The sequence below is a fragment of the Propithecus coquereli genome, unplaced genomic scaffold (genome assembly GCF_000956105.1).
Source record: "Propithecus coquereli isolate 6110/MARCELLA unplaced genomic scaffold, Pcoq_1.0 Scaffold54, whole genome shotgun sequence".
Classification (NCBI taxonomy): Eukaryota; Metazoa; Chordata; class Mammalia; order Primates; family Indriidae; genus Propithecus; species Propithecus coquereli.
Genome location: NW_012151285.1, coordinates 3,185,666 through 3,195,339, shown reverse-complemented (window position 1 = coordinate 3,195,339; position 9,674 = coordinate 3,185,666). Strand labels below are relative to the sequence as shown.

At 44.0% G+C, this 9,674-nt stretch overlaps 1 protein-coding gene across 1 annotated transcript in view; it reads right to left on the bottom strand.

Moving 5' to 3' along the window:
- Positions 1-5,498, bottom strand: part of TIAM1 (T-cell lymphoma invasion and metastasis 1) — a 192,041-nt gene extending 186,543 nt beyond the window's left edge. Inside the window, exon 1 of the mRNA XM_012657344.1 lies at positions 5,323-5,498. The gene's annotated coding sequence lies outside the window, so the exon portion shown is untranslated. The remainder of the gene's footprint in view (positions 1-5,322) is intronic.
- Between the last annotated feature and the right edge of the window lie 4,176 nt (positions 5,499-9,674).

Sequence of the window (9,674 nt, the reverse complement as noted above, 5' to 3'; positions counted from 1 at the left end):
GTCCCTTGACTTCTTGCAAGCCCAGTTCATGCACTCACTCTCTCTCTCTCTCTCATATTTCATTAAACATTGACTGGTAAATGAGGATAATCATTTTATTTAAATACAAATGATTGACCTTACCATAAATACCGTCACTCACCTCATTAAAAAAAAAAAAAAAATTTTGCCACCAAAAGAGAAAAATCGCTCTGCCCTGGGCAGGAACAATTTCTAACAGTACAACACTGACACTGGAACCACCCAGAGAAAATGATCAAACCACCACCAAGGAACTGGTAATAAAACTCTCACACTCATATTCACGCTATTTATATGATAATTAAAATCACCCTCCAATGACCTAAAAAAAAAAGTCAGTTGGTTTAGACTCTTTCATGACTAAATTGTCCATCAGGCATCTGCACAAACTAGATTCCTCTAAACACTGAGAAGGAGTGCGTGGGTTGTTTGCCCCTGACTCTTAAGAAGAATTAAATACTGTTGATGCATGGACTGTTCTACCAAAACAGGAAAATCGGAACCACGGAGGCTAGCGGTCCTCGGCTGCCCAGCTGGCTCGTGGACTAGGGCGGGAGTAGCTAGCAGTGCTGGCTGCCGGGATGTCTACCGGAGCCCTGCGTGCCGAGCTGAGTCACCTTTACTTCTCTCTGCCTCAGTTTCTTCAGCTGTAGAAATGGAATGGTAATAGCCCGTTGGATTACTGTCAAGATTAAACGTATTCATACATGGTAAGCATTTAGAACTGTGGCAGGCAGAGAGTAAACTCTCAATAACCAGTAGAAATTAGGAATACTAAAGTGAATAATTTTCCCGTCTTTAGCCCTCATAGTTCAATGGCTAATGTTCTGACTCTTCAAATTTATCAAACTTCTAGTTCATACCCCTCATCTGTACCCTTATGAGCTCTGGATGGCATAGCTTTTCTTCCCTTTTATACCGTAAGCTCCTTGAGGACGGTGATCTTCCAAGGACCCCTCCAAAGACAATAACCATAGCTAACCAATCAATGATTTGTTGAAAGAATGAAAAAAATGGCCTAAACACTTCCCCCTCCAAAATTAATACACAGCGTAGTGACTAGATATCACTCTTGTTAACTTGAATACATTACCTTAATTTGGCTTGTTGGGACTTCTGTAAATGTGTAGAAAAAAAAAATAGCAACGGTTACTACCCAGAAACTAGAACTGGAAAAGCTTTCAATTAACCCTTGTGGCTTTGGGCTTTTCCACCTTGGTTGAACCCCATGCTTGGTTTCCATGAAGGCCATTGCAACCACCTTCAGTGTTTCCTGCTAAAACTGAAGCCACAAAAAACCCATTTGATTTTCTCATACTGTCAGCTCTCGGTTTTTTCTTTCAAGAGGGATTCTGCTGCCCCCCACCCTCCCTGTCTGGGTGCTTTTTCCTCATTATCTTACTTCCTATTTTCCATCAAAGCCTTCAGTCCTCATTACACAGATTGATGCTGTTTGACCAGCAAAGAGTCCCACTGATAAGGGCATCTAACTGCTCTATCTCCAAGCTCTGGGGATTCCAGGAGCCTTCACCTGAGCAAAGCTAAGCCAGTCCTCTGGAAAGGATTTTTTTCTAGCTCTGAAAGTAATTATCTGCACCCCATCACTCCCTCTACCAGCCCCCACATGGTTCGTTCACATTCCCATAAGCAAACCAAACTCTGCTGAGCATCAATTAGGAGCAGAGAGAAAGGGCTGTGTTTTGAGCAGATTGGCTCCTTCCCAAGCTAAACACACTTATGTAAATCTGACTCCATTACCGCCCCAGCCTGCACACGTACGGGGCGCCCAGCTTTTCCGGAGGTAAGCTTGTGTTTACCCACTGTCAAGGGGGTATTTCCCAGTCAGCCCCTCTTCCTCCCATGGAGACTGGCTGCAACCACCCTACCCCCCACCCAGGCAACCAAATGTGACATCAAAGGAGCCCCGGAGTGGCCATCTGTCCCTGCCATGCCAATGTTTACGCAACATGGGCAGGAGAGGGACAGGCAAGGGGAAGGCTCCAGGGTGTCCTGCTGCAGCAGACCCAAGACACCAACCTCCCAGGCCGTATGTGCCACAGAACGAGACAGTTAAAGGAAGTCTTCGGTCTAGCTGGACAGGCTCCTGCTTCTTAAAGTGAAGGATAAAACTGTTTAATGTTCCAGAGGGTATTCAAAGAACTAGCTTGACACATTTCACCTGTGGATGAGCATCTAAAAATAAAGTAAGATCCCTAATGTTACAGTTTTATAAATATCACCCACCCCCCAAAAGTCACACCTAAGCATTATATTCCAGGCAATAATGACTTTAACAAATTCATGAGCAGTGAAGTGCTAAGAAGAATTGGCTAACACAGGAAAGAGATAGATCAGAAATGAACTCAAAAGCCTCCATATTTTAGAGTTAATATGTCCATTAGACATCATCACCTAAACAGCTCTGTTTATATTCAGAACCAAAGATCAAGATGCACAGGAACAGTCAAGGGTTTGGAAGTCAGATAAAACACAGTTCAAATCCAGTTCAAATGGTGTGATTTTAGTCAAGCCACTTGGGTGCTATCAGCTGGACTTGGAGATGCAAAGATGCACATGCCAGAGGGCCTGGGAGGTTCAATCATGTACTCTGTTAGAGTGCACCCAGTAGAGTGCCAGGCACACAGTAGGTGCTCAATGTGTGCATCTTCCCTTCCAGCCTAGCCCTCTTTCCACTACCTTACAATGGGGGAGAAACTCCAGAGGCAAAGCATGTCCAAGTTGGCAAAAGTGGAGAGAGAGACCACTGTGGACCATTCAGCTGGCCACAAGCTGAAACATCATGATGTCAACACACTAACCCTGCCGAGGGACATCTTTGTCATCTTTCAAATGCGGGGGAGGAAGATGCTTGACATGTTTCACCTACCATTTGCATGAAATCTGCGAAACTACATCCTAAGTATTGGAGGAGAATCCACATTATTCATCACAAAAATTTGCTTAAATTCCCCCGGGTGGGAAGATGGGCTAGCCCCTGTGCTCCAAGCCAAGAGATGACACATCCATTCTATGATTCAACCTGAACAGCTGCAGTGTGAAAACACGCACACGGGCTCACACAAAAAATGGGTTAACAACTTTTAGATTTGTCCCCCCTTCTTCTCCTTTATTTTTTTTTTTTTTTTAGTTTTGATCTTTAACCTCATTATCTCCCTTCACTCAACAGAATCCAGAAACAACCTTGACATTTCTTTGGACAGTCAGGTTTTAATTAAGCCCAAAAGAATCCCTAAGCACTCACTATGTGGTACAGGGCACGACCAGCTTTCAAGGATTTACGATCCTATTGGGGGAGAGAAGCTAGGAAGGGCAACATCTGAGCATGAACGCTGGGTCGGAGGGACAAGGATGACAGTGGGCTGGGACAGACCAGGAAGGCAGCGAGGAGGAGGTGGACCCGAGTTGAGCCTGAAGGAGAGGTAAAGTCTGAATTGGCAGAGCTGGTGGAAGGTCATTCTGGGGAAACCCAACAAGGACAGGTGCCCTGAGACAGGACTCAGGAAGGCTGACTCTGCGGGGCTGTGCAGCCACTCAGTCAGCAAACATTTACCGAGAACTCCACGTCGATCGCTATAATCCATGCGGAGGCAGACAGAGAGAGAAGTCCAGCAGTCTGCATTGAAGGAACACACAGGGGGAAATCATTTAAGACAACAGACTCTGGGGCCAGGCTCCCAGGGCTCAAATCCTAGCTCCCCACTTTCCAACGCTGTTGCTTTGGACAAGCTACTTAAGCCAGAGATGAGAAGTCATGTCTGAGTTTTTTATTGGGAGGTGCTTCCAGTGAAAACCAGTTGGAAAGTAGGTGGGAAAGGCCTTGGAGAGAAGGAAGCCATAGGGAGCTCGCCCAAGACAGAACAGGTGAGACCTCAGAGTTGGCCTGGAATGTGTGAACCCTCCTCAGGGTTAGCCCTTGCTAAGGATCCCTGGGGGTACAGGGACTCCCAGGGACGTGGTCAAAGGGGACCCAATGCCTAAGGGTAGCCCTCCAACAAAGAAAGACAGGTGTGGAATGCACACGGGGAAAGAGCTTGCTAGAAAGGTACAAAGATCCAAAGGTTTAGAGGAAAAACATGGACAGCCTGTGCTCCAAAGGGTTAATTGCTGTTGTTTTTACTATTACTTATATTATTAGTTTTGCCCCTTGAAAAAGGCACGTAACCCAATTATGATAACACGACGTGATAAAAATCCTGAGCCTCGGTGTACAGTCACAGGAAGGAGTGGCCGAGCCATGGGTCTGGATCCAGGCAGAGCGCGGCAGCAGGTAAGACTGGAGGAACAGGTCGCAGCAAGATCCGCAACGCGGGACCCGGAATGCTGGGTGGGAAACTCTGAAAGTTACAGGAATCATCCTTCCGATTCTGCCTCTCCATTGAGTCTGTAAGTCTCCCATTTTGTTCAAATTCTGGACCAACCAACATATTAGCAAAATCTGGTAAACGTTAAGTCATGCATCATGATGTCACCTACTAATAAGGTTTGGGTGGGATGGGCCCTGGAGGAAGGCAAAGTTGAAAAGAACAGCAGCAACTTCCTATAGCTAGAAAGCCCCTTGTGGTCTGAATCATTCTCCCCCTGGGAAGTAAGCAGGGACCGCATGGACAGATGTCACTGTTCCCACGTGGCAGAAGGGAAACTGAAGTACGCACGGCCCTTTCTGCTGGAACTCCCTAGAAGAGCTCTGTACCACACACAGGAAGTAGAAAAGGTGCCTTCGCGGGACTGAATGTTGCATGGTGACCATGTGATCCTTTCCGTGACAGCCCCGAGCCCATCGTGCAATAAAGACGCCCAGTTTCACCAAAGCAGTGAGGCCCACGTGAAATATTCCACTTTAACCAAACCCACTTTGCGGACTAGATAAAGGCTCACCCTCTCTCATTAAAAGTAACAGGATTCCATATCCAACAGCCCCCAAACAAGCCCATTCTGATACCAAGTTTCCAAATCAATTCCTCCTTCCCCTTTCCTAGTATCACGGGGGCAGGCACAAGAGAAGTCAGGAAGACAGAGGTAAGAAGATTACCCTCCGAAGTCTCCAAAATAATATAACCATGGGAACAACTCAACCAGAAGGGGAAATGCTCCCCGAACACCAATTCAAAGCCTCAGATTGCAAACAGGGAGAATCAGCACACCCCTTCCCACCAAAACAACAGTCACAAATGACAAGTTTTGTATTGTCCCAAAACAGGTGGATTTGGGCAGGATCATAAGAAGACAATAGATCAAAGCCTAAATCGTCATTTCTCAGCCTTCTGCAGACGCCCCACTTACCCCATCCGAAACAGAAGAGGCTTCGTCAGGATCTCCAAATATGCCATCTGTAGGGGCCGCTCACATCCTGGGTGAGGGACAGACCGTTTGGTACCAATCCTCCTCCCCGTCCTCCTCCTCCTGGGTTTCTGGTCTAGAAAGGCGGGCCTCAGTTCACAGTGGTTCTATCTATAAGAGTAGACAAACGAAAATATTTTCTACATACCTCTAAAGACTGCAATGTCACCCTCAGAAACATGAATGCAGTAACATGAGTACCTCACATATTGCATATTGCACTCAATACATTAGTACTTAGTATTGGTACTTTCATAAGCAATCAGTATTTTAATAATCAAAAAAGCATTTACCAGGCCCTTATTCACCTATGGCTTTGTAGAAAGCATGTTGGCAGTGGTGATTTTTGCCCACCAAAATTTCATAATTTATGGAAACACTGGAGCATATGATTTTGAGGTACTGGATGAAGCTCTACAATTCTGTATAGGATCTCACAAATCCACACCAAACCCTCACACAAACAAAACTTTCCAAAAGTGATGATCTCTTCCCGAAAAGTTTTACCAATGAAAGCCTTGCTGATACTTGTTTTCATGCAACAGCACAAAATAAACCAGAGAAGCGGGTGTTGCAAAATAACTTATGAAAACTATGCCTCCCTGTTCTCCATTCTCATAAAAGCATCAGCTAGAACAAAACAGCACGGCTGGGGCATAGCGAACAGGCCAGACCAAGTGCAGCTAGTCTATCTTTCGTTGAAAATAATTCCACACTTGAAGCCAATCCGCTACATAAAATGAAACCGAGACTCACTCCTTGGGCAAAGCAGTGAATGATGTTAGCGTAGCACAGTAAAGCAAACGATGCCTTTTCCCAGCTCACAATCCCTTCCCATCCCCAGCTCAGCCCCTTGCAATACTAGATGCATAAATAAATTCTAGCTAATTATATCATATATTCCCCAGGACTTTTTCAATTGAGAAACCCTAGGAAGAACGAATGGCTTAGGGTTGGGCAACTTCAATAATGCTATATTCCTTTGTGGAAGGATATTAACCAGTCAACCTCCTCCATCCTATGCTTTTATTTTCCCTTCTTGGTTGCAATGTCAACCATAGTACTAAACAATCGATACATCCCCCAAAGTACTTAGGAACTCCAAGGTCTGGGAAAACATTCTCAGAAAAATGCAATGGTGATACAAAACTGCTAAGAATAATCAGCACCATCTAACTCCAAATTAAATGCTTTTTTTCTTTTTTTTAATGTTTTTTCTAAAGACAGGGGTCTCACTATGTTACCCAGGCTGGACTCAAACTCCTGAGCTCCAGGGATACTCCAGCCTCAGCCTCCCAAGTAGCTGGGACTACAGGCTCGTGCCATAGCGCCTGGATTCCAAGTTAAATTCTTGAGTAACTAAATTTAACAAACTTCGCCTTCATAGAAGCAACCCACTAACTTACATCCCGGTAGCTGCCAAGTTTTGAGGTTTGTACTCATTTCATTTCCACCCTAAAGGTAGCCAAAAAAAAGAAAGACAGAAAAGAAATAACAGAGCAGTGGGATCCTCAAGATGAGATGAACTGAAAAAATAAAATCCTAGGAAGGTAAGATAAAAATTGGAGGGGAGAGATACACGGTCGATTTACCACCAGTCAATTACGATAATAAGATATAATAAAAAGTGACCCTGGTAACCCCAGTTGCCCATAATGAAGAGAAAACAAATGGGGAAGTAGTCTTTGTTTTATTCTATTGCAATAACTTCTCCTTTTTGGAAGGAAGGCACCGAGATGAGGTTGGAGGCAGAAAACAATCAATATACTACAATCAGTAGTAGGTAACTATTAAGTGCCTCCTACTTTGTGCCAAACCAGGGTTAGAAAGCTTACTTACATGGCTATTCGTGTTGAAATCTCATTTTTCATTGAATTCATACTCAAATCTCACAACAGCCCCCATTAGCAGTTTTCTCGCAGTTGCAGAAACAGAAGTTCAGAGAAATTAGGCAACTTTCCTGAGGCCACACAGCTAAAAGTGGCAGAGCAGGAATTCAAAGCCAGGACTTTCCCACTTCAGGGTTCTTGGTCTTACACTGTCACATACTCAGAACTTGTTCTGAAAAAACTTTAAAATGCTCAGACTCATGCATTAAATATAAACAAAAATGAAGCATTCTTTCCCAGTCATTACAGAAAATTCATTCTGCTCTGGTACAACGTAAATCTGTATTGTCAAGTGGGTTGAAAGTACCTACAATTCACATTAAATTATCAGTAAGTTTCGTACAAATTCTAGCTAGGTGTTTCCAGAACAATTTCACAGGGTGTGCCTCAGGGAATACACAAAACCCACCTAGGAACAATCTGGTCCAATGTGTACGGTGCTCACTAACAGAAGGTATGTTTTAATAAAACTGAAAAAACATAACGTCAGAGACACAAAGATAATTACTTAATGTCTTCCTCCTTGCAGCTAAGGGACTCAGTTGCTTATTTTCAAAGACCATTTTAAAACCTTTTTTGACAGTCTCACAGGGCAGAATTTTAAAAATGCATATAAACTCAAGAAAGGAGGTGGCTTTTGTGTTTCAATTAAAAATACAAACAAAAACCAATGTCGATTCTTCTAAAAGACCAATAAAATTGATAATACATTAGCGAGACTGACCAAGAAAAGGTACAAATAATTAAGGAATGAAAAAAGAAACATTTCTACAGATGCCACAATCTTTAAAAAATGAGGACATCACATACCAATTTATACCAGTCAATTTAAAATTTTACATAAACAGGGAAACTCCAATAAAAATTAGTTACTAAAACAAAATAATTTTAATGATCCAGTATATGTTAAACAAATTGAATGTACAATTTAAAAAAATACACGAGCAGCCAGGTGCAGTGGTGCACACCTGTACTCCCAGCTACTTAGAAGGCTGAGGCAGAAGGATTGCTTGAGCCCAGGAGTTCGAGTCCAGCCTGGACAACACAGCAAGACCGTGTCTCTAAAATAAATAAATAAATAAAATTTAAAAATGCAAACAAAGCCAAACCAGGTTATTAACTGGGAGAGGTGGAGAGATCATATGAAAAAATAATGAAACAGAAATTGTCACTTTCTCTCACACCTACACAGTCACATAGCAGCATTAACCCTAACTTCGGATGTCTTCTAACAGTCCCATGTGACAAAATCTTAAAACCTTTATGAATAATGTATTCCCCTTTTTCCAGCTAAGGATTATTGTTCCATAAAACCCCATCTATTAGTCAGTTTCACCAGCTCCATCACGAGATCCAGTTCAGTTGCCTTTCCTGTTGAGTGAGCTGCTAAAGGTTCCTTGAGGGTAGGGGGAGTAGGTTACAGACCTCACATCAGCATCAAGTTCACATCTACCTGCCGGGTCCCTTCTTTTTTTTTCTGGAGACAGAGTCTCACTCCGTTGCCCGGGCTAGAGTGCCGTGGCTTCAGCCTAGCTCACAGCAACCTCACACTCCTGGGCTCAAGCGATCCTCCTGCCTCAGCCTCCCGAGTAGCTGGGACTACAGGCATGTGCCACCATGCCTGGCTAATTTTTTCTATATATATATCTTTAGTTGTCCAGATAATTTCTTTCTATTTTTAGTAGAGACGGGGTCTCGCTCTTGCTCAGGCTGGTCTCCAATTCCTGACCTTGAGCGATCGACCCGCCTTGGCCTCCCAGAGTGCTAGGATTACAGGCGTGAGCCACCGCGCCCGGCCCCGGGTCCTTTCTTGAGCCCAAAATGAGCTACAACTCAGGGCTCTAGCAGGTGACAGCCCTGGATCATACAACTTGTTCTTCCCTGGGACATGTCTGGTTTGGTTTAAAAGCAATTTTCTTTACATCTGTATATTTAATTTCAGGGAAGTCGGAGGGTTAGAGCGAGCTAAGTAAACTGTGGCCCCGGGAACCTGTCCCCTGACCCCCAAAGTTCAAGTGGAGGTAAGCTGGGAAAGCCAGGCTATTCCAAGTATTAGAAAAATGATAAAAGCAGCTACTAACATCCTCCTAACTGTACCCACCCCAGAACCAGGAGAAACACTTGTAAAATGAATATTTGGTTTCCCGTAAAAATAATAAGAGTCACCATTTCTTCACCTTTCTTTCTTGCCCCAAAGTAAAGCAATTCTATAAAAATTCATATTGGTCAGGTATGGAGGCTCACGCCTGTAACCCTAGCACTTTGAGAGGCTGAGACAGGAGGATTACTTGAGGCCAGGAGTTCAAGGCCAGCCTGAGCAACATAGCCAGACACCACCTCTACAAAAAAATAACAAAAAATTAGCTGGGTGTGGTGGTAGCACGCCTGTAGTCCCAGCTACTCCGG